Source organism: Ixodes scapularis, unplaced genomic scaffold (genome assembly GCF_016920785.2).
Source record: "Ixodes scapularis isolate PalLabHiFi unplaced genomic scaffold, ASM1692078v2 PGA_scaffold1__304_contigs__length_218370807, whole genome shotgun sequence".
In the NCBI taxonomy this organism is placed as follows: Eukaryota; Metazoa; Arthropoda; class Arachnida; order Ixodida; family Ixodidae; genus Ixodes; species Ixodes scapularis.
In genome coordinates this window covers 108,465,031-108,491,103 of record NW_024609846.1, presented here as the reverse complement: position 1 = coordinate 108,491,103, position 26,073 = coordinate 108,465,031, and the positions used below count along the sequence as shown (strand labels likewise).

The 26,073-nt window shown below is 48.6% G+C and overlaps 1 pseudogene; it reads right to left on the bottom strand.

Moving 5' to 3' along the window:
* LOC120836259 overlaps positions 1 to 26,073 on the bottom strand; it is a 181,663-nt pseudogene that overhangs the window by 20,834 nt on the left and 134,756 nt on the right.

The following is a 26,073-nucleotide window of genomic DNA, read 5'->3' as shown; positions in this document are numbered from 1 at the left end:
CGCCCTCTCTAGCGGATATTTGCTTACGTAATGAGCGTGCCCCATGCAGCTCAGGCTCGGCGCTCGGCAGCCAGACGGCTAGGCTTTATTGTTACTTTCTGTCGTACTTTAGGCTGCGTGCACACTCGAAGCTGGCGAGATGCTGAATCGTTCTAAACTTTTTCTAAAAAGGGGTTTCTTGGCGCAGTGCAGGCGTAGTATACTGCTCATTTGTTTATAGAATCATGTGAGGCTTACTTTGTACCCAGTAACGCACGCGAAATACTAAAACTGACGTTTTGCAGTCTCGTCTAGCATGTGTTCCGATATATGTAGTCATGTAGACATCAACCTGTCGGTTTTAGTAGTCTTTAAAAGTCAATGAACGAGGTATTTACATTGCTGCAGCTTCTAAAGTCGGAGCTGGCGGAGATCCATCGTCTACGTCGTCGTCATTGCTATCGGGCAGCTGACCGATTCTAAGTGCTCGAGCTCTCGCTGGAAGCGTAATCTTACTTGTATAGTATTCAACAGTGCGCATCCGTGTGTCTTGTAGTGAACATTTCAGGTCCGACCTATCAATAGTTTATTGTTATCAACCAGGATAACGCAATATCTGTAAGCACTTCCAGACAAAGAAAACAAGAGCTCGCCGTTCACTTTGACCAATAGACCGATCTCACCAACCGTCTGGAGCGTGCGTGACGCAGCCATAGTTGTACTTCACAGGAGGCAGCGGAATTGCACGAAACGGCTCGTGATCGACAGGCGGAAGCCTACAGCGGCGTTCACCTCTCGTGCGGAAAGACTGCAGTTCCCGCAATGCATTGCGCCAGAGCAGGCGTAGCGAAACTGGCGGTTAGGTGGGCCTATTACATCAAGCCAGGTTCACACATCTGTGTTCCGAGCGACAGAAATGACAGCCCTATTGGAAAGACCAGTTTGAAAATCTAACTGGTCATACTGGTATTTAAACTGGTCAAACTGGTAGGTGGACTGGTCAGACTGGTCTAACTGGAAATCAAACTGGTGGAACTGGTAGTCACACTGGTCTAACTGGTAACCATATTGATCTAACTGGTCACCAGATTGCCTTCGAACTGGTCACCAGATTGGCCTGACTGGTCACCATATTGACCTAACTGGTCACCACACTGGCTGAACTGGCAACCAGATTGACCAAACTGGTCACCAGATTGGCCAAACTGGTCCCCAGACTGGCTGAACTGGTCCAACTGGTAACCAGATTGACCAAACTGGTCACCAGACTGGCCAAACTGGTCCAACTGGTAACCAGATTGACCAAACTGGTCACCAGATTGGCCTAACTGGTTACCAGATTGATCCCTCTTTTTCACTTTATTTGTAGGGGTGTGCGAATTGGATAGCGCAGAGGCATTCGTAACCTTCACTGTGCAAAATAAAGTCGCAACAAAAGGTTTTGTTAACAGTGTTGAAGCTATTTATTTGTCATATATCTTCTACCATCTCGCGATTGTCACAGGGCGACATGGTACTACAAACAATTAATTCATTTGCAACTGAATTCATGGCATATTAATGCCCACACGAAAGGTCAGCTTTATTTATTTAGCTAGAGAACACTTCATCAATCCAAAAAAAGTAAGAGCCAACATACTTCGATATATTCTTAAAGGTTTTTTTTTTAATATTTTCTTCCCAAAAATAGGATAAACCAGTTTAAATTCTACAAAACTTGAGATAAAAACGTTAATAACTGCTGCACCATGGTTTATGTGGGTGATGGGACAAGTTTACTCGAATATAACGCGCCCTCGATTGTAACGTGCACCCTTTTCTCGAGGTCCGAAAAATGGAAAAAACGCCATGACTTCAATCGTTCCCACTTGGACTTTATAATTTTCCCGCTTTTTACCACGGCCTTTATCCACCCTGGCTTGCACCGAGAAGCCGCTCCCAGGCTCCAGCGCAAGTGCCCGAGGCCGAGGCAGGGAGCCTCTAACGTGATGTTGGAGAAGCGCGGGAAAATGTGGCAGTATGAGTCAGGCCCCTGGAATGCGCCGGTGCCCTGGGTGCCTTGCAAGGGGAGAGGTGCTCACGTGCCAGGACAGGGAGCGCGCGGTCCAATTAGCGCGGCCCTCGCGCCCGCTCGAAGCGCCAGTCGGCGTCAACGACAGCTCCGGCAACCAAAAAAAAAAAAAAAAAAAAAAACGGATTTGGCGCGACAGTTGGGCGCACGTTGGGCCGGTTGGATCTTTGTTGTTTGGGGCCGCTGTTCTGCTTGGGGAGGTTACAAGTTGTCTTCAAGCTGTGTTTGTATAAGGTAGTTACCAGGAGCCTTGAGTGCTGCCTCTGCCGATGGTTCTTGTGGCTGACGACGTCCTCCACCGGAGTTCCACTCTCTCGCGGGCGAAATGGCTGCGTCCCAGAACGGCGTGTTTGGAATTCGCTCCGTCCTCATTGCGGCGCTGGCAATGGCTGCCTCTGCCTCCGCGCCAGCGAGCCAGGTAAGCAGGCCCGACCATTTGGATTCATTTTCATAATCAGGTGCATGTGAAACTGAACGTTTCAGCAACCCGATTTGGAACAGCTATGCTAGTAATACAACCGCCAGTGTGTATGCAGCTTCAGAGATATTCTAGCATAGCGGTTGTGAGTTGCCTAGCGGACGACAGGCTGGGGAGGCAGGAAGGGGGTAACACCAGGATCTTTTCGCTCCTGGGCGTTGCTTTGCGTAAAGGCTGAACCGCATCTAAGCGATTAAGCGAACGACAGTGACAGTGACGAGAATCAGCGACGAGCGACGGAGATTTCCCACGGTCGGTCGTCGCGTCGCTCGGTTTTTGGATTTCTAGAAATCGTCGCTCATCGCCTTGGTCGCTTGCTGCCGTCGCTTTCATGCGGTATGTCTCGTCGCGCGAGTGACCGAGCGACAGCGAAGCGGATCGTCGTCGCTTCTCTTGTCGCTCGCCAAATCGCTTACATGCGGTTTATACTTAATTGCCGCTAGACTGGCACCACATGTACGGTTGGCGCACGCTTCCATATTAGCTCTCATGCTGTTTGTGATAGTGCATATTTTTTATTCGTGGCATTAGTTATACATACCGTTTTAGAACAGACGGGTGCGAATAAATCTGCCATGGCTCTAATTTCTTGTGTTTATTCTTATTTCAGATGCCTTGAGGTACTATGTTATCCACCACCGGGACCCCGACACTCCAGAAGATGTGGAAAATTTCGCCGACCGGCTTGGACTATAATGAATAATATCATGACAATTTTTTTTAAATTGTAAACACGTTTTTATGTTTATTTTTATGGTCTGAAGTATATGTATTTTTTGTGAAAAAAAGAGAATTTTATCCGTTTACGACCTGTGTTGTCAATATTACCAGTTTGACTGGTTTAACTGCTTGGAGTGAACCAGTATACGCAGTGGTACAGTATTACCAGTATACACATTTTCAGTCAGACCTGTATGCACAGTTTCACAGTAAGACCAGTATGCACAGTTTGTTTGTCCAGTTCAACCAATTTAACCAGTGGCAATAAGCCACTGGTTACCAGTTAAACCACCATGACCAGTTCAACCAGTATGACCAGTTCAACCACCATGACCAGTTCAAACTGGTCAAACTGGAGCAATATCCAAGTTTGAACCTGGTACCAGTTTGAACTGGTTACCAGTTTAAACTGGTCTTTTCAATAGGGAGAGACAGCACGAACGACATTGCACCGGGACGATTCTGTTCGCATTACAGAGCGTGACAGATAGCGCAATGAGCAGCTTTATCGAGCAATCATTAGTCATGGTTGTCCCGCTGTCATCCCGTTCGTGTCGTTTTTAACGTTCCTGTAGCTTGGAACGCAGATGTGTGAACCAGCCTTTACGAGACTACTCTGATGTTACGCTTGAACGTCACGGAAAATCGGTCTTCCCGCTTTTTCGAGGTGTCGCTACAGGTAGGAATACTAGCGGGGTCTATATAAGTGATTTCTTCGGCACACAAGCGTCAGTGCAGGTTGTGACATTGTCAACATTGCCTGAAGCCTATTCCTATTATAAAATAAAATATTGAAGGTCTCTTCATGGTTCTTTTAAGTGTGGGTGTTTGCGCGACATGAAATGTCACAGCTTTGCGACCGCAACACCTCACACGGGCACAGTGTCCCTCCTTATCAAAATTGAACCGGGCAGTGTTTTCAACTACAATATTTATCATAATTTCGCGCATTCAGTTCCCGAAAATTAGCAGCACATTCGGGAAGTTGAAGTTGAGTGGTATTCTTTTTTTTTATAATTCGCAAAAATTATGACAAACGGTCTTTCTAGTTATTTAGTCGCACATTCACAAATATATTATAATTTATGTTACACAATTATCAAACCCGAGGCGTTTTTGTGACCATCATATTGAGACAGATTCTCTGTCGCTCGGTTAACAAGTATTCATTGAACGCAGTAGCACACTTCATCGACCCAATGATCAAACTTGCCCTCTGCTACACCATTGTAAAATTTTATTACGGACCTGACTCATCGCGCTATGTGTCATGGTGTGCTACTGCGTTCAAGCGATAAGAAGTGTTTCAGAATTGAATTGTAAAATGTCGGTTATCGAATATATCCTTTTTGTTTCACAAGAAATTCTTTACTAGCTTTTAGTACCTATGCATTCAACCGTAATAACGTAAAAATGCAGCATGAATAAATAACGGGCAAAAGGAGCACAGCGTCATGCACGAAGCCCGAGAAGCCCGGGCAATTGTCGCGTCACAGTCCCGTCCAGCCGGCGCGCGGGCAACTCGGCCGTGGCCCGTGGCCCGTGGGGCAGGCGCCACGACGTTCCGGCGCCAGCGTCACCTACTTCTCAGTGTAAGCAGGCACACGGCACACAACGAATTCTACGAATCCCGATGAGTTAATAAATTCATTGGAGTGAGAGAAGTGACAGCGTCTCACAGGGGTTCATTCTAGATGCCACCTGTCTCTATGTGACGCTCTAATCGGCCCACTGAGACGTAGCTCCCACAGTTTGCTAAGTCATACTGAAACAAGCTTATAGATGTGCCCATAGGCAACCAGCAATGCAGTTTGGCACTACACTTCGCACCATCTAGCGGCTGCAAAATAAAACAAATTGGGTAGGCCATGGTGGCACGGGTAGGGGACTGCAGGCGAGCGCATTTATATAGAAACCTCGTGTGAACGTGGCATTTCGGATAGGTGTGAGCCTTTTTGGAAAAGTTCTTCGTAAAAGTAATCTCAACTTCACGTCTCTGTGACCTCGCCGGGTTCCTGTGACATCTCGTCTGCTCCTAGAGTTTACCCCCAAAATGAAAGTCGCTACTGCTGCGTGAAAGGCTGCCACTGTCGCGAAGGTGACCCAAGCGCCAAACTTTAGCGCTTCCCTTTAAGATCTTGGGAAGCGACACGACGACAAAATGGATTACTGCAGTGCGACGCATCAAGTAAGTGAATTTTACATTAATTCTTGAGGTGAACAAAGATAGATGTGCAGGTTTGGAAAGTGGTCTAACAAACTCGTTTTGCGAACTACTCGGCAAAATATCATAATTATTCAAGTTGTTTTACGAGTCTCTGTGACAACCACGTAAAGAAATATAGTAGACAAAATCAGTCCGACTGTTTTGTCGCTGTGTTGTCGAGAATCAGGTGATGAGTTCTTCAAGCGTGAGGCCCGTCGGCCCGTTGTGGCACTCGTAGCTGCAAGCGTGCATTTAGTCGCGACCGCGCGCGCCGTTCGGCATGCGCGGTCGCAACCAAAACCTGCGAGTTTTCAAATAGTGGATTTTCATAGAACAAATCTTCGTTTGTTTCGGCTACCAAATCTCATCCTGAGTACAGTAACAAATGTGACGCCGTGCAGAAAACAGGATGCAAAATATTTGTTCGGAAAAAGCTCATGCGAATCGAAAATATTCTTCGCACACGTACACTATGTTGCCTGGCGCCCTTTTACACCAGGCTTGTGTACAGCATGAAGAGTTTGGTTCTAATTATACACATTTTATTCTAGTGTCGTGGGGGTGTCCGGAGAAGAAGAAGACGGTTGAGCGAGGCGCAAGTGGAGGACAGCCGGCGAGGAAAGAGGAAGAGCGTGCTACACTAGGGCTGGGGCCGGGCAAGAACGATAGAGCCATTCTGGCTGGTCTGACCCATGGTGATCCCCGGATCATTCCACCAGCGAGATTTCGATCAAGATTGGCGGAAACGGCGAGCCCTGGCCATACCGGCCTCGGCCATGACGATCCACGAGTGGTTCTGCAGCGAGTTTTGGGCTAAGACAGCCCGGAAACCCTAGCCTACACAGCGCTGGCGTGGGAAGCACGATCCGCAGGCGTGGACACGGACTCCGACTGCAAGCTATGAACGACAGGCGACAACTAGGGTCGGCGGGTCCGGACTGCCGCCTCTCGAAAACGGGCAACCATTCCATTCGCTACCTTCTTGTTGTGTTGTGTCACTTCCCGGGAAAGGAGCGAACCACAGACCGATCGGGAGGCGATTATTATAGATGACCCCACAAGTGGTAAAGACACCTTAAACTGGTGTCCAAATGCCAACTCTAGAATATGCTTTAAACACTTCGGCCTTTCAGGGCTCCGACGGTGTGAAAAAAAAACGCATAAAAGAACCAGGGACATGGCGCGTACGTGCACACGTGGACTGTCGAAATTAGGGTCGGCGCCGCTCGCCAGGGCCCGACGGGCAGATTGTCCTCCCCATTAACAGAGAACAGAGACAGCTCCGCTTGTGGCGCTGAATGCAGCACTCTGTGGCGCCGGCTGGCTATCGTGCACTCGCGCCACCTTGCCACGAACGACACACAAAAGCATGATATCGCACAATGTGAAAGATCTCATTCGAAGCTTTGATCAATCATGACGCCGCCTTTTTTGCACTTTCTGAGTGATGACTCATTTGCGAAAGGTACAGTGAGGTGCGCGGAAAGATAAAACGGTTTGTGTGTCTGAGTGCTGATAAAGATCATGTAAGTAACTCAATTTTATCGCAGCTATGTGAAAGTTGTAGTTGACGCAATCATAAATTGCTATGGCCATTGGCACCAACTTGGCAACGGGAGCCGAAATCCACACGATCCTTTCAATACCACAGAGAGAGGAGCGCTAACCGTTTGGAGCGCTTCTTCAACTCCGACGTTACCGCGCCGCTTCGAGGCGCCATCAGTCCGTTGGCGTTTCGCCGTCTGCCGTGAATCGAAGAGCGAACGCCGAGGAGAGACGAAAGCGAACCCCGCCTTCTGTTTTGTTTACCCTCCACAGCTGGTTCAGACACTACGGAGGGCGCTGGGAAGGAGGAGGCTGCCAGAACAAGCACCCCCCTCCTACTCCTCCGCCCTCCACAGGACCCAGCGCGTTTACATGACCGAGGAGCAGGCGAGCGCCGCCCAAACCAACCCTGATCCCCGCGCAGCAGTTGTGAAGCGAGAGTCTCCTCGCCCGCTAAAATTGCCCGGGAGCTCACGTGACCAACCCAGCCAAAATAATGCCAGATCTCATGGTGACTCATGATGGCCATGGTCATCAGACTCACGTCATCACGCAGACTAATGCTATCACCGAACTCAAATCCATCCTAAGCCCCACATCTTGATTCAGGCCCATGCTCATGAGCCTCGAAGCTTACAATCACACTCAAGAGATCTCAAAACTCACCCTCATGGGTCCTCAGAACTCACGCTCACGCTCAACAGTTTTCAGAACTCAAACTCAAGCTCATGAGTTCTCGGGACTCAAATTAACACTCAAGAGTTTTCTGAACTCACGATCACACTCACTATCAAACTCACGCTCATTCGTTCGCAGAACTTACACACACACTCATGAGTTCTTAAAACTCACGATCACACTCACGGTCAGACTCACGCTCAGGACTTCTCAGGACTTACAGTCACACTCACATTCATCAGTTCACGTAACTCACTATCAAACTCGCAATCCCACTTGCAATTTTCCGAGACTCGAGGCCTCCCCTTGATCACCTTAACTCTGACGGTGAGCGTGAGTGATCGTGAGTGGTCGCACTCATGAGGGAGAATGGCTAGGTATCTCAATCAGACCGTTTTTCCTCCTTTAACATAGACTTTAGCAATCTTACATGAATTCAATCTTCCTTAACCAACAGCTCCGAATTCGTAACTATCAATCATTCGAGCCCTTCTCTCGCTACCGTTGGTTCCGGTGTTCTGCAGCGATCTGTCTTGGGACCATAGTCATTCTTAATTTATGTTAAGAATCGTCCACTTTACACCCCCCACCTATCTGTTTACTCTCTGATGACTGTTTGATTTATTGAAAAATAATTGACCATAGTGACGGCTATGTGCACTAGTCTTATATTAACAATATTGTCCAGTGGCGTGACATGTTTTATGGGCCATAATTCTAACAATTGTAAATTTATGTGCGTATAGCTAGTCCTACGAAAATTTTAGTTACCTTCCTAATACAGCGAACGTAGAAGCTGTTACATTGTACAGATATTTATACATGCACTAAACTTACAACTTCTCTTGGAAAGCTAATATTCAGTACATCAGATACAACGCTAATACCATGTTAGGTTATATTAGGTGTAATTTTTCGCTAACGCCTGTACCTTTCAAGTTAATTTTGCAGAAAACCCCAATTCGACCCAAACAAGAATATGCAGCATCTATCTGAGATCCCTGTTATGCCTTCCTCATTGATGCATCGAAAGCCATCCAAAACAGATCTGCTCGTTTCATAGTCACTAATTATCACTACACAAGTAGTGCCATAAATAGATCAAACCTTATCGCTCCCTTCCTTTATTCTACGTCGGAAACTTTCACTCCACTCCTCATTGCACAAAGTGTACTTTTATAATTCTATACTACGGAAAAAATTAATTGTACGCCCAATTAAAGTTTCCTCTCGTCTTGCTCATCAACAGAAGTTTGGCATCCCCAGCGTTAAGACAAATTACATTTCATTCATCCTTTCTTCCTCGTACATTTCAAAAATGGAATCACCTTCCCGGCTCAATTGCTTCCATAATGGACTAGGTTCATTTTAAAATCTTCGTTACCTAATTGTTAACTGGCGTTGATAACATGCCCACGTAGTCACTGGGAACATCGCCGCAAACAGAATAAACGTGGCTGGGCGCCGCCGATGACGTACCGACCATTTTCGTCTTCTGGGGAGTTGCCGGTCACCGTACAGTAGGACCGTGGCGGCAGACCAGCACTGCCCCTACCACAACCAGCTGATATGTGCTACTTCGGTTGTTCAAGAAAAAATCCATGATTATTTTGTTTAATGATCACGTATGTTAGGACGTCACTTACCTGCAAGTTCACTTCTTCTACGGTAACGTTGCTGTACTGGTCTATAAAGCATTGAGCTCTCTTTACAAATTCTTTTTTTGAGCTCTCGGTCCACCAGTTTCGCAGCTCTCCATCGCCATCAAATTGACTTCCTGATGGCAGAAGTAGACAGAGCATAAAGGTAAGCATTAAAATTTTATCTGATTTGTAGCTTAGCCAAACAATGCCGTAATAAAAACAGCTTAGACTTAATTGCGAGCTAAAAGTACGTTTCTTTCCTCTACAGCTCGTTAAAAAATTACAGGCAGGAAACATGAAGATATCTTAATCATCATAATTTCGAACTTTCCTTGTTAGCGTTTGCCGTATTAAAAAAATATTTGGCCAAAGAGCCCAAACACGTACCTGAACTCTGCTCACTTCACTTCCTTACCACACAATAATGTCTGTCTGCTATAGTCACCTTCAACATGGCAGCGAAACCTCTCCTGAATAAACATATACGCGAAAGCAGCTTCTGAAGCGAGCAATGGCCGACGTAAGCTTCCGAACACGGTCTCCGGCAATCAACGCGGCAATTCTCGCCGAAACCGAACGCGCAGGTGCTGAGGTAGAAACTGATAGCAGGACGAGCTCGACTGGTCAGCCCCAAGCGGCAAGCACGCCGCTAGGGGCTGGCCAGACGAGCATCGCTGCAAAGCGGCAGATGCGCCTGCCTTTGCATCATCGCGTGCTAGTGTTGCGTTCATTTTCAGAGGCTGCAAGACGCATTGGTCGTGATGCTTGCTCACGCTAAGCTTACTATGTGGATTTAGCAGGGATGACGTTTCGGTGGAAAGGATACAGGAAAACCGTACCCAATAGGCGTACCCACTACAGAAGACCATATCTTTTCTTCTATATTGGGCACGCGTGGTCTGTGTGGAAGCATAGATGGGAGACCCAAACTAGCGTTTTCGCGTGTACATTATTAGAAGACATTGAGAACATGGCGTCGGCTGTTGCTAGCTACCGACTGCGTTCTCGTGTGCCTCTATCCAGCAGTCGCTTCCTCTTGTAGTCACGGTGACCATAGCGTATGGTATTTACCATTTGGAAGAAGACGGCGATTTGTGAAGACCAAGTGAGCGTTTTGACTCTTTTGCAATGCTTGTCAACGGGCGGAATGTGAGGGAAGTGATTTTGAGGCAACGTTACTGTATATCGCACGTCGGGACACACCCGAAAGCGGTGATTGCTGAGAGACAAAGACGTTTATTCAAGCGCTTTAGGTTGCGACAACAGCGGGCTGGCGGCGCTGCTTGCAGCGGTTATGCGTATAATGATGCCGCTGCCCACATCTCCCTTTCTTTAATAAAAGCAAACGAGTCTGGATCTAAGGCTTTGCTCAGTCACACTTTATGTAGCGACACTATTTGCGGAGCTGCTGTGAGCTTCTCCGTAGTTCCACCGGTTGGAATCCCGAAGGCTGTGGCGTCGTCGTTGTAGGGATGTGGGAGCGGATATGCTCTCAGTTGCGACGAGGCTGTTGTCCATCTTTGTTCGCCACTATGTAGGATCAGGGTGCACGGTCGTCTGTGACTATGACCGCTGGCGACCAGTGAGAGGTCCAACAGTCGAACACGAAGACCGTCGACCCAGGGTGCCGACGCCCAAGAGTTCTTGTACGTTTCTTGTAGTAGGTCTGTTTGCCCTGGCGCATCTCCTTAAGTCTTGCAGTCACCTGCTGGGGCGGCACTGACTCAGGCTCTAAAAGCTTGCGGTGCGTAGGCAGCAATGTCCTTGTCCTTCTTCCCATCAGACGCTGGACTGGGGATTGCTGGAGCCTGTCTCTTCGCATGTTAGTCCATTCCAACAGGGCGCTGTAGAGTTCTGCCGTGTCGTAGGGAGTCGTGCTCAGTAGCTTCTTTGCCTCTTGGACGGCTAGCTCAACCATTGCGTTGGAACGGGGGTAACGTGGACTTGATGTCGCGTGGATGATGTCACACCGCTCCATGAATTCAGCAAACTTGTGTCTGTTAAACTGTGGCCCTTTGTCACTGATCAGCTTGTTGGGAAGACCATGCATAACGAAGACCTCTTCGCAGCACTTTCTGATAACAATTGCCGTTCTGCGTTTCAAGTGTCGAAGTTCGAAATAAAACGAATAAAAGACCACGATGATCACATACCCTTCTTCTGCTTGGTGGAAAAGGTCCACGTCAACTGTCTGCCAGGGCACTTCTGGGACATCATGGCTCATCAGCAGCAGCCATTGTTTCCTGGGCTTGTGTTGTCTGCAAAGCGCACATCTTTCCACTTTCTCGTGGGCGTCCGCTGATATTCCAGATCAAAACATGACGTCTCTGGCACATTGTTTCATCTGTTTTGTACTCCCATGGGCTGCATGCAGGAGGAAAATCTTCGTTCCTCATAGTGCAGGGAATGATCAGTCTGTTTAATCGGAAGAGGAGGTCGCCTTCCAAATAGACCTCATCAAGGTACGGCCAGTAGGCTCGGATTTGTTCAGAGATTACGTTTTTTCCTCTGGCCACTTCGTGCTTGCATACTCCCTCAGGATGCGGAGATCCTCATCTTGGTTCGTTGCCCGCTTGATCTGTGGAAGTCTTTCTGCAGAAACTGAAAGCTCTTGAATTACGTTCACTTGGAAGTGTTCTTCCTCTGGTACCTTCCCTTTCAATGGAAACCGATACAGGGCGTCTGTGATGAGCATCTCGTTTCCCAGCTTGTATTTATCTTAAGTGAATATTTCTGGAGAATGAGGCGCATTCTTTGCAGACGTAGCGGACGCTGGTGAAGCAGTCTCCTGATCATCGTGTCGAGAGGGCGGTGGTCACTTTGCACCAGGATGGACGGCTGAGCGAAGACGTAGTCGTGAAACCGTGAGCAGTCATGCAAAACGGCTAGAATCTCCTTTTAAATTTTTGCACATCTCTCTTGACTTCAGTCAGTGAGCAAGAAGATTAGGCCAGGGGGCGTCCTTTCTGCAGGATGACCGCTCCTAGTCCTCGTTGGCTAGCATCTACCTGCAACACAAGGGGCTGCGTCTTGTCGTAGTGTGGCAGAACCAGTGCCTGTGATAGGGCTGTTCGAAGACGCTGAAAGATCTCTTGTTGGGAGTCGGTCCAGAACCAAGCGTTGTCCTTCTTTAGCAGGTCTCGTTGAGGTGCACTTATGTCCGACGTGTTCGGAATAAACCTGGCAACGAAGTTCACCATTCCCAGAAATGTGTTCAGTTTCTTTGAATATGTTTTTATTTATGTCTGCAAATACCTGGAATCTGAACTGCAAGTATGTCCTCCGCTCTTTTCGAGTCGATCGAGAGTCTTTTGTCGGTTAGCAGAAAGCCGAGGTAGCGTACCTCCGCTTTCAAGAAGTGGCACTTGGCCAGGTTCAGCTTGAGGTTCACCTCTTGGCACCGTTGCAGGACACTTTATAGACGTCTGTCGTGCTCTTCTTTTGTGAAACTCCACACCAGTATGTCGTCCATGACCGCTTCGACGTCGTTGAGACCTTGGAGCACCTGATGCATTGCTCTATAGAAGACGTCTGGGGCAGCGGCAATTTCGAATGGCATCCGGAGCATATTATATCTTCCGTAATGCGTGCTCATGGTAGACAAATACGAGCAGGGCTTGTCAAATTGAATATGTCAAAATCCTGTGGCGTCTAATGTAGAAAAGTACTTGGCACTCTCGATGTTTCTAACGATGTCCTCCAGCGTCGGCACGTGGCAATGCTCCCTCCTGAGCGCTTTGTTGAGGTCAAATGAGTCCAAGCATATTCTTATATTGTTCTTCTTGACCACAACTACCATCTGGCTGGCCCATTCAGTCAGTTCGGTGATGGGGGTTATCATTTCATTTACATCTATTTGGTCGAGTTCAGCCTTGACCTTGTCACGGTGTGCCAGTGCGACGCTACGGGCTGGCTTAACTACACCTTGCGATCCTTTGTACAGTTTCATGTGGTACACCACCCCACGTAGTTCACCTAGACCCTTGAACGTTTCTTCAAACGGTCGTGCCGCTTTGTAGAGTTGGCCCTCTTCTGCCACTGTGGCCACAAGTGTGATGAGCCCTATCTCTTGGGGCAGTTCACTACTGAAGGTTGCTTGCACCGGCACTCGCACAGCGCAAAACGGTGCCCGAGCAGCTCCGTGTTTGCTGGACACTTGCAGAGTCACCTTTCCGGCTGCTTTTTTTTTCTGGCCGAAAAATGTGTTCAGTAGTGCGCTGCTTGGCTCCAACTCCTTGTGTGCTATCGCCTTCAGTTGCTTGAGTGAAATCACTGAACTGTTTGCTCGTGTATCCAAGTTGCGAAACCACTGGCTTTCCTTCAATGTTGATCTCGGCTTTCCGGACTCCACCTTTTTGCGTGTAGCTCGACGAGACAGCACGGAGAAAGCAGCTTGCTTCGCATTCCACGCTGTCAACTTTCCGAGTCTTCATCTGTCCGGCGCCTCTCTTGTTAGGCTTCTTTGATCGGCAGACGCTCGCGAAGTGGTTGAGCTTTCCGGACAGCTTGCATTTCTTGCCTTCTGTGGGGCAGGCTTAGTTCTTCTGGTACGCGTAACCCCACTTCGCTCACGCCTTGTTAATCTGTACGAAGTTGCCCTCTTCAGTGCCGTCCTGGTGCTTGTCGGCGTTTCCGCGGCCTACTTCGGTTGTTTTCTGTATCTCTTGTACCTGCTTGGTCGTCTCTCGCGTGCGACAAATTTTCCCGAGCTTGCGGAAATCTGGGTTCTTGTTGATCAGATGCCTTTGCAACCGCTTGTCCTTTATGCCTTGGAAGATGCCGCTCTTCAACATCCTCTCTTCGAGCTGCCCGTACTCGCAGTTCCGTACTCGCAGTTCCGCCAGCCATTCATCGAAGCGTTCTCCAGACTTTTTGTGTCTCGTGCCGAAAACGAAGTCGTGGTACGCGAGGTTAACGACGGGCTTGCAGTGCTCCTCAAATCTTTCAAATAGCTTGTCTATGTCGTCGCGATCCGCTTCCGTTTCGAAATTGAACGTGCGGAAGATCCTCCGTCCCTCTTTACCGATTAGGACCAAAAGCGTCGCCGCATGAATTTCTTTTGGCTTCGTTGCGAGCCCGGTCGTAGTCGCGTAGAGCTTGTACTCACTCGGCCAAAGTTTCCTTGCCACCCAAAGATCTTGAGACATATCCAGGGTCATCGAGACTGGTAGCAGGTATGTCACGTTTGCCGCTATCGCTGCTGTAGCCATTGCAGCAGCAGGGTTGCGCGGCTGTTCGGCGAAGGCTCAGCGTTAGGCCTTTTGAGATTAGGCCTACTTCGCCAGGTTCTTTGTGTCTTCTGACACCATGTAGACGGCGCGTAGGGACACACCCGAGCGCGGTGATTGCTGAGAGACAAAGACGTTTATTCGCGCGAATTTGGTTGCGACTACAGAGGGCTGGCGGCGCTACTTGTGCCAGTAATGCGTATAACGATGCCGCTTGCCACAGTTTTTAGGACCACTCAGTTGGGAAACTAACATAGAGCCCGCTCTGAGAAAGTGGCACCGATCCGTACTCGAGAACCAAGCTAATGAGGATCACACCGCCGTCATTTCTGCCGCAGCGGCAACACGAGGAACTCCATGGAGTACCGCCTTCTACAGCGTCCGCTGTGGCTTCTATGTTTGGTTTAATCGGCAATTTCGGTGCCCAAACAGATACGGGGGAAGTGGTTTCAGGGGTGCCACCCCCGTCTCCCAAGCGGGCGCGCCGCGAGTTACTACCGAAGTTAGGGTGCGCCAAGGTCGTGACGCGCTGCCTGAAATCACCGTGGATACATGGTTGTATAAAAACAATATTAATAGTGCCGGAAAAACTTGCGAACAAAAGATTTTTGAAAACATCACGTGCCCGTCATTTTGCGCTTAACTCTAATAAAAGTTACTACAAAAATTGTTTTTACGCAAACAGATGCTTTCTGAAAGCGCAAGGTAACCACAGAAAAGTAAAAGATTAGGAGCGGCGCTGTTGTGGTATTTAGCTCGGTCTCGGTGGATGCCAGCGGCCAAGGTTTCAACGATGAGTTCCCCAACTTAGTGTTTTAGTGACGTTGGTCTGAGGTAAGGATCTAGGGGAACGCTAATGCTTCGATGAGTTTTACCTCAAAAACATGTTTTTGGCTATCTCTCGGCCGCTTCTGTTTACTCAAACGGAGGGCTAAAGTATCAAACTTATGTGCGTACTTTGCGAGTGTGTGTGTGTGTTTCTCTCGTAACGCTCGGAAAGCGTTAAAAAGAAAAAAATCGACAACGACAAGATGTACAAGCACATGCTCGGAGATAGTGAAATTTCCGAGCTGGTCGAGAACCAGATACTCAGGAGTGCCTTCTAGGAGGGGAAAACGTTGAAGCTGTTCCCGCAAGAATTGCCCGTCAAGATGCAGGTAGTCGAGGAGTAAAACCTCATGAAGATCGCGTCCGCGTCGAACAACGTTTTTTAAGAAACTTTGGGTGTGATCAATTTCCGCCTATAGCTTTGGAACTTTGTAAAGGTGCTATCAAAAGGTTATCACTGTAAAGGCAACTATAATCAGGCGTGCCTGGAGCACGGGTTTCTCCAGAAATTGAAATTAGGGTTGGTGTTTAAATTTCTAGTGTAGGGGGTTAGGGAGGGGGCATTGAGAACGAAGGAGTTGTTGCGAATTAGGGGGGTGCCTTCTGAAAAACAAGGGTAGCGCAAGACCCCCCCCCCCCTCCCCTAGGGGGTGTGTAGGGAAATCACTGGTCTGGACCATCTTGATTCAAGAAGTTGACTAAATCAAGGCAGTCATCGAACGTGTTTGACACACATGCAGGGGCTCATTCGGAGTAATTTAACATATGTGTGACGCGGGCTTATAGAGATAAAGATGTGATCTTGCCACCCTTGACTTATCGCCATAAATACTTGTAGCGGGTTAAGCTGCATTGAACTGCATCGCAATAAGATGTCTTGTCCTGATATTGCCGCGCGCCTAGTAGGCAGTGCGGCCGTAGCCTAACGGTTATCGCGCTTGCCTCCCACGCGAAGGGCCAGGGTTCGATGCCTGGCCGCGGCTACGCATTTAGGTTGACACTGTAATGTGATGTTCTGGTGAATTCGAGAACCGTCTAGCTGATTCGAGTTTAGATTGTTCTACGCGTCGAACCTTCTATGTCGAATGCTCCAGAAGCCAACACGTGTACAAAAGCGGCTCCGCGTGGCACGCCGGAGTCTGTTTTCGCCCCAGCGTTCGACTGTGCTGCTACGCCGACTTCGACGCCCGCGAAGCTCTGTTATTATCTTTGTACCCTTTCATTTTTTTTGGCACAAGTTCGCCACATTAAACGTTTATTTCTTTCTGTTTATTTCCTGTTTCTTTGGTCACCACCCGTGATATTTTGGTGGAGGTGCGGGGTAACCGCATGCCCGTGCAGCGCTCCCCTCCGAGTTCCCGCAGTGCAAGTCCGAACACAAGCCCCCAAGAACCCAACGAAGACCAGACCGAGATCCGATTAAGTCGCCGGAACCTTGGCCTACCCCCGGAATCAGGACCCTTGCCACCCAGAACCAGGCAAACCAGGAGGACGACGATGGCCAACCAGTCGGAGATCCCGGCCGCTCCAGCCGTCATTTATTTGCCCGTCGCACCGCGCACGGCTGCTCCATTCCACGGCGAGCAATACGAAGACGTTGAAGACTGGATTGACCAGTATGAACGCGTTGCCCGCCACAATTGCTGGACCGACGAGCAGCGCCTGCACAACGTCTATTTTTCGCTTGAGGGTACCGCCAAGCACTGGTACGAGAATCATGAGTCCTCCTTAACGTCGTGGGACATTTTCAAGGCCGATCTCAAGGCTACGTTCAGCAACCACCACCGCCGAGAGAGATCCGAGGACCTACTGCGAACCAGAACCCAGGGCCCCAACGAGAGCGTCACCGGCTTCGTAGAGGACGTTCTGCGCCTGAGTGTCCGCGCCGACCCTCGGTCTACCGAAGAGAGGAAACTACGAATTCTCATGCGCGGTGTGAGACACGACATTTTCGGAGGCCTCGTCCGCAACCCGCCGGCAACCGTCGACGCCTTCGTCACCGAGGCAACAAACATCGAGCGCGCCCTCCAAGCGCGCGCTTCCCACTACCAGCGGCATCCAAGCGTCACTGCAACCGTTCTGCTTAGCGGCGAAAACGCTCCTGGTACGGACATCCGCGAAATCATCCGGGAGGTCGTCCGGGAGGAAATCCGCCGGTTGCTGCCAGCTGCAAAGCGACCAGGGACGCTCTCCATCGCCGAGGTTGTGCGGGACGAAGTTCAGAGAGCCATCCAACCAGAGGCTCCCGTCGCCGTGGCAGCCACCGAGGAGCCCACGTTGACTTACGCCGCAGTGGCCCGACGGCCACCGCCTCCTCCTCGAGCCTACGTTGCGCCGCCCCGACGTCACTCTCCTGCGCCGCAGCACGACCGACGCCCCGAAGACCAGCTCCAGTACGCCAGTCAGGAGCCCCGTACACCCCGCAAGACCGATGTGTGGCGAACGCCCGACCGACGCCCTCTGTGCTTCCACTGCGGGGAAGCAGACCACACCTACCGGCGATGCCCATACCGTCGACTCGGGCTGCGCGGGTTCCACCCGAACGACCCGCGACCCCGTTATGGTGAACGGCCTCGGGAAATCGACGAGTACCTGCGACGACCTCAGTCCCCCGAGCATGCGTCCCGTCGAGAGTTCCGGTCGCCTTCGCCACGACGTCCAGCTTCGCAGATGCACCGACCCCGACGTGAAAGCCTGTCGTCCCTCGCTCCACGTCGGCGAAACTAGGCGCGGCAACCCCTGGAGGTGGAGTTGCCGAAGACGACCGACGCCAAGATCCTCCACGAACGTCGGAGGGCCCCCACTCGAACGCTACCAGAGACCGAAACGACGCCCCTGCAGCGGTGTCCAATAACCTAAACGTCGTCATTGACGGCCACGACGCATCAGCACTCGTGGACACCGGAGCAGACTACTCGGCCTTGAGTGGGAGACTCTCCCGCCGCCTTCGAAAAGTCACCACGCCGTGGGATGGACCACGAATACGAACCGCCGGGGGGCACCTCATCACACCAGTCGGGAGATGCACTGCTCGCGTCGAGATCCACGGTGAGACAAGCCCTGTGAAGTTCGTCGTTCTGCAAGACTGTTCGAGGGGCGTTATCCTCGGAATGGACTTTCTCTGCGAGTATGGCGCCGTCATCGACCTTGGGGCAAACCGCTTGACGCTGCGAAAGCCTGTTTTACCGCCGGTGGAGACCAACACGACGTCAACCACGATCCGAGTTATCGCCGACCATGTGAACTTACCGCCGCGGTCAAGTGTTTTCGTCACCGTCATAACCGACTCAGCCATGCACGGTGAAGCTCTTCTGGAAGGCAGCGTCCAACTGCTCCTTGAGAAAGGAATTGGCGTTGAACGAGGCGTAACGGATCTCCAAGAAGGACGTACAACTGTTCTTGTGACAAACTTCCGAGAGGAGCCGCAGCACCTAACGAAGGGAACCACTGTGGGCCACATTGAGGAGTTTCAGGCGCCAGCCGTGGTCACCGCAGTCTCCGAATAAACCTCGTCGTCACAACAGAACAGCACGCCGCCGCCGCCTATCGACATCAACCCCGAGCTCCCAGCTCCTAAGCGCCGGCAACTGGTTGATCTCCTCGCAGAATACAGTGACTGTTTTGCCACGTCGTCGAAAATTCGCCAAACACCAATGGCGAAACATAGCGTTATTACCGACGACGACGCGCTCCCTGTCCATCAGTCGCCGTATCGAGTCTCTTTAAAGTAAAGGAAGGTGATTCAGGATCAAGTCCAAGAAATGCTCGACGACGACATCATTCAACCCTCAAGAAGTCCATGGGCGTCCCCAGTCGTCCTTGTAAAGAAGAAGGACGGAACCCTGCGGTTCTGCGTGGACTATCGTCGACTGAACGCTGTGACAAAGAAGGACGTCTATCCGTGACAAAGAAGGACGATACGTTAGACCGACTGCGCCACTCCCGACTATCAAGATCTTTAGATAAAACCATCAAGATCTTGATGGTTTTATCTAAAGATCTTGATGGTTTTATCTAAAGAACGGCGCGTGGTAGGCATATAATCTTAAAGTATAATTTTTTTTATGTGTGTTTTGGGTTTTTATGCTCGCTGGCGATAGTATATATTGCTTGGTTGATGATGAAATAAACTTAGTTGAAAGTAAGCGCCAGTCCTGTTGTACATGTGCCTTCTTTGTCCTTGTCAAGTTTGCGCTATTTTAATCATGTCTAGTAAGAACCAACTAGCCCAAACAAAAGTCGTCTTGTCCTGCGTTACTTGAACAGAACGCCGCTTCGCCGAAACGGTGCAATATTTCTCTTTGTTTGAGCGATATTTTTTATAACCCCGTATGCCGGCAAGAATTATGGTCGAAAAATTAAAACAATACAAATAATTGAAACAACTACTGTTCATATCCTCCGCTTTTTTTGAACAAGGCTTGTTTGGGGGGGGGGGGGGGGCTTTCTTAGCTGAGGTAAATCCTGTTTGATAGCTGTCAATAAGTGTATGAGATTTTTTTCGTACAAACGTTATTAGTATAAAGGTTTTCAAAACTCGCCTTATCGGAGTATGAGCTAGAGATAAGGAACAAACTGAACTATACTACCGTATTTTTGGTCTATAGCCCTCCCCTGCTGAATCGTCCGCAAAGGCCGATTTCAGCCGAAAAGAAAGCTTTTCCTTAGATGGTCCACACACCGTACATAGTCCACATTTGGTGCCCAACCAGAATGTAAAAATGATCATACATAGCACATCGTGACATATGCTAGCTGTATTAGTGTTCACAAAGGAGCTTCTATCATACATAAATCACCATTACTATACCACGGGCGTCCGAAAAACTTTTTTTAAGGAGAGGGAAAACCCATTTTTACTTGGGGGGGGGGGGGGTAGGTGGCAGTTCATTTTCAGATGCGCCGCTAGTCTTAGTAGAATGGGAGTCCTTGAATCGTAATAATATTCTTTTGTCGAGGGAAATAAGAGTAGCGCATACACTAAAAAAGCCCGTACGCCTATACTATCCCGCACAACACTCGGAGAACCAATCACCGACTTACGGAGGCAGCTCGGCGAATGACGATGCCAAAACATATCTTGACACCAAGAAACGAAGTCTCAGTTGTGACATTAAGCAATGCAAGCCTGACGTTTTGCATTGCTTAATGTCACAACTCACAATGAGTTTTTTGGTCTGAACATATGTTTCGGCATCGTCATACACTGAGCTGCCTCCGTAAGTTGCGGTGATGGCCTCTCCAAGTGTTCTGCAAGAAACTAGACGCACGGCTTCTTTTAGAGTGTATAGTTCGTCCCTTTGGATAGTACGCACCGGGTAAAATAGCATCTTTTAAACATGTATAGTCCGCGGACTATACACCAGAAAAGACCGCGCAATGAATTTTAATGCAAATATAATTAAAACTTACCACCGTTATCAAACCCATGTGTAATTTCATGACCTATAAACATCCCAATAGCTCCCATGTTGATTGATCTGAAGAATACAAAAAAAAAGACATTAGGCACAATATGGAAACGCACTTAAACTTTATTTTAAAAGATTGACATCATGCAGAGTTTTAGGATGTGACATTGAAGTAAATATATTTTTGTAACTATCTGACTTCAAGAACGTCCCAGGGGGCCTTCACAGGCACGGTGTTTCGAAGAATGGTGTGAAATCCAATGCTCTAACAGTACATAAGAAGAAGACCGTTCTCACAATTACTCCCGAAGACGCTGCCTCGGTGGCTCCCAACAGGCATTTGAGAAGGTGCCGCTTCGTAGAAGTTTTGTATTACAAATTTAAGGTTATTGTCACGCGAATAGAGTAGTGTGAAACCCTTAATGTTCGCGAGCCCTTAATTTTCGCGAAATTGAAAATTTGCGAAATTTAAGGGCACGCGAAAATTTTGGGCCTTAACAGTTTCAACGCAAGCGTCTGGAATTCGCAATATTTAGTTGCCGCGTTTATGTCCTTTTTAACAGATCGGCGAAAAGGAGGGGACCCGAAGATAAAGAGTTTTACAGTACACGGTACGTGGCAAAGGCATAAAGCATATTGGTGTTGTGACGTTGTAAGGTCCCCATCGTATTGTTAAACTATATGAAAAAAAGATGCAGGACACGCGATTTATGTGAACTGTTCTTTAAATGTCTTTGTTTCGGCGCTTACTGTATACAATGTTTCAGCTAACTTGTCTTAATTATTTGGATAAAGCCGTTACACATATTTAACAAATGCAGAGCTTTTCACAGTCCCAGTGAGCAAGTCAATCCATTTTTATAGTATGCCAAACTGGCTACTTAATACAAATGAAATAACTAGCTTTTTAAGTAATAACTCGCTTGCAAACCTTCCCATACGAAGTTGTAGAGAGCGTTGAGAAAGATCTCCTTGTGTGATTTACATAAAAGTAGCATTTGTGTATATAATTTTTGTAGTTTTAAGAAGAAAAAGTGAGGCACGCAACATTTAAAAACTATATTAGGTGACTGTTACCTCTAGCAAACAGCAATATTAGTGCTCTTAGACACGTGAAGTTTTTCAAATCTCGCGCGCTTCCTTGAAGGCTAAAGGAAAAATAGACGCCTCAGGACCACCTTGGTGGATACGATACAGTCGGGTTGTGAGAATCAGCCGCGCTATCTCGTGAAGGGACACAAGAATAAGTCCCACACTCGTGCTCGTTGGCTTACGCTTTTTTCTTTGCCCGTGTGCCCCGGTGTATGTGTGAACTGACGGTGCTCGTGCAGGCTAGCGCGAGATTCCTGTGTTAGGGCGACGGGGGAAGAAATACATTTATGTTGCAGCAGTTTGGCCTTGCTGCTGCCCCTAGGGAGGTATGACACCGGAAATCCAGTTCAACAAGACAAGCGTTTATTACCTTTCGGGTTCCCAGCGGCGACATCCGCTGGGCAGAGTTGGCCTGACTTTTATAGCGAGATATGCGGTGCTTTCACGCTCCCCTCCCGCTTGAGCGCGCGAGCGCCCCCACAAGGTGATGACTCTCTGTTCGATGCGGCGACCACATTATGTTCAGCACACCGAGCGTGCTTCACTCTCACGGGAATAGATGGCGCTCAACTATAAAGGGTCTTGGGAAGGCTTGTTGTATAGAGGGTTTGTGAAGGAAATTATGTATTCTTTATTCTGTCCCTGTGTACTGTGAGATGAAATGATGAATTTATGTCGGCGCATTAGCACTCATTGCCATTTCCCTCGTGCGATTGCTGTTTTTAAACGAGAACATTCCGATGATGAATCAGCTTGACAAAATACTGGTATAAATATAAAGCTTCCGGACACAATCTGCTGACTTTTTATTAAATTAGAGTAATTTAAAATAATTTCGTTAAACAGTTGGGCCGTGCTCGCATATTTTGCCCGACAATGCTTGGTAACAGTTCCTTAAATTGTTTACGCACTTTGCGTGGCTTTATCAGGGTCGGGTGATTTTTACCACCCTGCTCCTGCCTTCTTATTGAAAAAGAATAGATTCTAATGTTGTTACATATGTGGCCTAAATAATTCTTTACATCCGTAGAAGGGCATTACAAATGATTTGTACATGCGGTGTCGACTGGTACTATGGTAATAGAAACCATGTCAGTAGAAAATATTTTTATTTATGATGACATCGAGATTGAAATGAGGACAGAGTGACTGAAAATCAAACAGTAGTAGCGGTTACAGGACATAGATCACTTTTCATCTATGCACTGAGAGTATGGTGTAACACCGTCTTACTCGTAAAAAAATACCCGAGAAAATGTTTTGCTATCAAATGCATAAAAAATGCTGAACTCACTGCATACTACCAAATTACGCCATTTCCTACATCCCGTGTTTCTCGCCCACGCTCTTAAACTAAAACAAGCACTGCTTTGCTGATTTCTTATTTTCTTGAGCTTGTTTGTTCCTGCTCATGGTAATATAATTACAGTGTTTCGCGTTTGCATGCTGATGTAGTAATGGAGGAACTGGGGAATTGTTTCTTTCTGTTCAGCGCACGGAAACGTTATTGCGAATGTCTCAAGAACACCGCCGATTGTTCCCCTGCAGAGAGGCTAGTGGGTTTTATTTTCCACGAATAACTGTTCCGTTTTCTTTTCTGTAGCTGGAAAAGGTTCCTGTTGGGGTGCATAAGGCCGGCTTTGTTCGTCACGTTTGTCAGTGCTGCTTCAGCAGAAGTGTTCTTGACGATGCTGAAAGCGGATCGGCATGCCGGGCAGCCTGTAGACTTTTCATTTTCACACTCATAAACCCGGTTACATAATATAGTATGCAGTCCACAGACTTGGTTCCCTCAGCATTTTCTGTCCAGACATCTTCCGATTCCCAGTCTTTCGCAGAAATTACACTTTCAAGCTTGGTCTTCACTTAATCAACGAAATGAGGAGACAACGGGCTGTTGTACGTTCTGATCAGGGCTCTGAGATCTGACACGTCGAGCAGGAACGTAGCCACGGCAGGGGGGGGGGGGGGGGGGGGGGAGCATGGGGACCGGTCCCATCCCCCCCGAAATTTTTTCATTTTGCTGGGACCTCCTCTCCGCGCTGCCCCTCATACTGCATTTTGTCACGGTGCGCCCCCCCCCCCCCCCTAACACAGATACCGGCTACGTGCTTGACGGCAAGTAATGACCTCTCCCCTTCAACTACTCTGCAGTTGCCGAACTTCGGAGGCTTCAGGGTTGAGTAACTGCACAAGGTGGAAGAAATACCCCGAATCGCAGTTGCGATCGAAGCACGTCTTTATTATTCTTATAGCATAACTTCTTATTCGGGCTAAGGCTCATCTTCACGCACGATGGTGGCACCTGTCATCGACAGAGCACCAAAGCAAAACGCGAGGCCAGCCGCTGGCCGAACACCACCACCATACCGCGAAAAAGCGAGCTCGCTACGCCACCGACACCGTGGTCGCCGAAGAGGAACCTCATACTCATGGTGCTCATAGCTCAGCGCCCTCCGCGGCGGCGCGGAACTAACTACTCCGGGTTCGAGGCTACCGCCGAACACGATCTGGTCGCTCGCTCCCCGCGTGAAGAGCGGCCAGGGTCATCACCTAAATATATTTCTTCCACCATGGTTAAGTGTAGCCTCCTCTATATTGACAAAGCTTGGCAGATTGCCACGAGACGCTGCCGCCGAAATTGAGAACGTAGAGCGGCAGCCAATGGATGAGAGGAGAGCCACGTGACAGGCGCCCCGGTGGGGCGAGACGGCGAAACACACTTCTCCCGAGCGATGGGATATCCGCTCGTGCTCCTCGGGTTCCTCGCACTACCGCTTCTTTTCTCGTCGGGTTTGAAACCCATGTTTCGGGTCCTCGCTGCGGCAAAAGTTGTTCGCTGACGATTATGTTCCCCGAGAAATTATCTGCGCTACCAGATCCTCGAGCTCCAAATCTGTTACCGGGCATTCTATGGCTCCGTCTTCGAACTGCCATGCATTGTAAGTATAGAGGAGGCTATGGTTAAGGAAGTTGAGATGATGGGTCGGTCACGAGAGGTTCTTTTGCTTATGCAGCTCGGAAGATACCTCGAGTGTGAATAGAGGACTTCTCTTGGTCAAGTTCTGTCCACTATTTTCGAGTGGTGATTACCTACAGCCTTCGTCACCGGGTCCTGATCACGCAATCCTTAGTAAAGATACTCTTCCTCACTGGGGTGTCCTTCAAAACGCTCTAAAGTTTTTGTGCTAAATGGTTAGCGCGCTAATTAATGTCTAAAACAGTTAGGTAATTAATTTTTGTTAATTAGCCAGTTTGACTTAACACAAAATATATGTTCACTTGCTTCATAGGACTGCAAAGAATACTGCGTTGGTTCGACATGCGTTGCGGGGACAAATTTTTTTTAAGCCTTGGGACAAGCCGGTTAAACACCCTGTTTATAAAGAATTAAGCTAAGATCCATGGTCCATTTTCATCTTAACTGCTGTCACGCACTGGACGAACTCCTCTCTCACGCTGTGCTCTCTCGCGCAACTGCTGTATCGTCTGACAGAAACAATAAAATTAAATACATTTCCCACGATGATTCAAAGAAGATCCGTCGCAAGACGCATGGACTAAATCAAGAGTGGCCAGTGTGACATGGAGTTGGAACTCCAGACGAAATTACAAAAGTTCAGAGAGCCGCAGAAAGGAAATAGGAAACAGGGGCTACTTTTAATAATAAACGATACCGAAGGAACAGCCATTTCCCCAAGGGGAAAGTATAATTCTCGAATACAACAAATGACACAAGGGTCAGAACGTTTCTTTAACCACTAAGCAAAAATGAGTGCATGGTTCGCCAGTCAGCCACTGCCCCTGATGCCGGTTATGCGTTTGCAGTTTGAAATTATTTATAGAGAAATAAACGAAACACAGTCACAGGACACATCTTTGTGTCAAAAAGCAGTCCACCTGCGTGTACGTCGGACAGTACAAAGCTGTCAAGATTGAGCAATTTTTTAATGCCAGAACTCTCGTCTTGTGGACACAGGAGGGAAAGATGGCCCCGTTTACCAGGGAGCCGGGAGCCGCATTTGGACCTGCGACAAGCCGCATTTGGACCTGCGACAAGCCGCATGCGGCTCACGAACCGCCGTTTGTCAGACCCTGGACTAGATTAAGCATAATATTGAGTATCCCAAGTAAAGTTCATAAAATATATGCCACGGGGTGACATATTGAGGAGTATCAAGCAAATATAGCAAG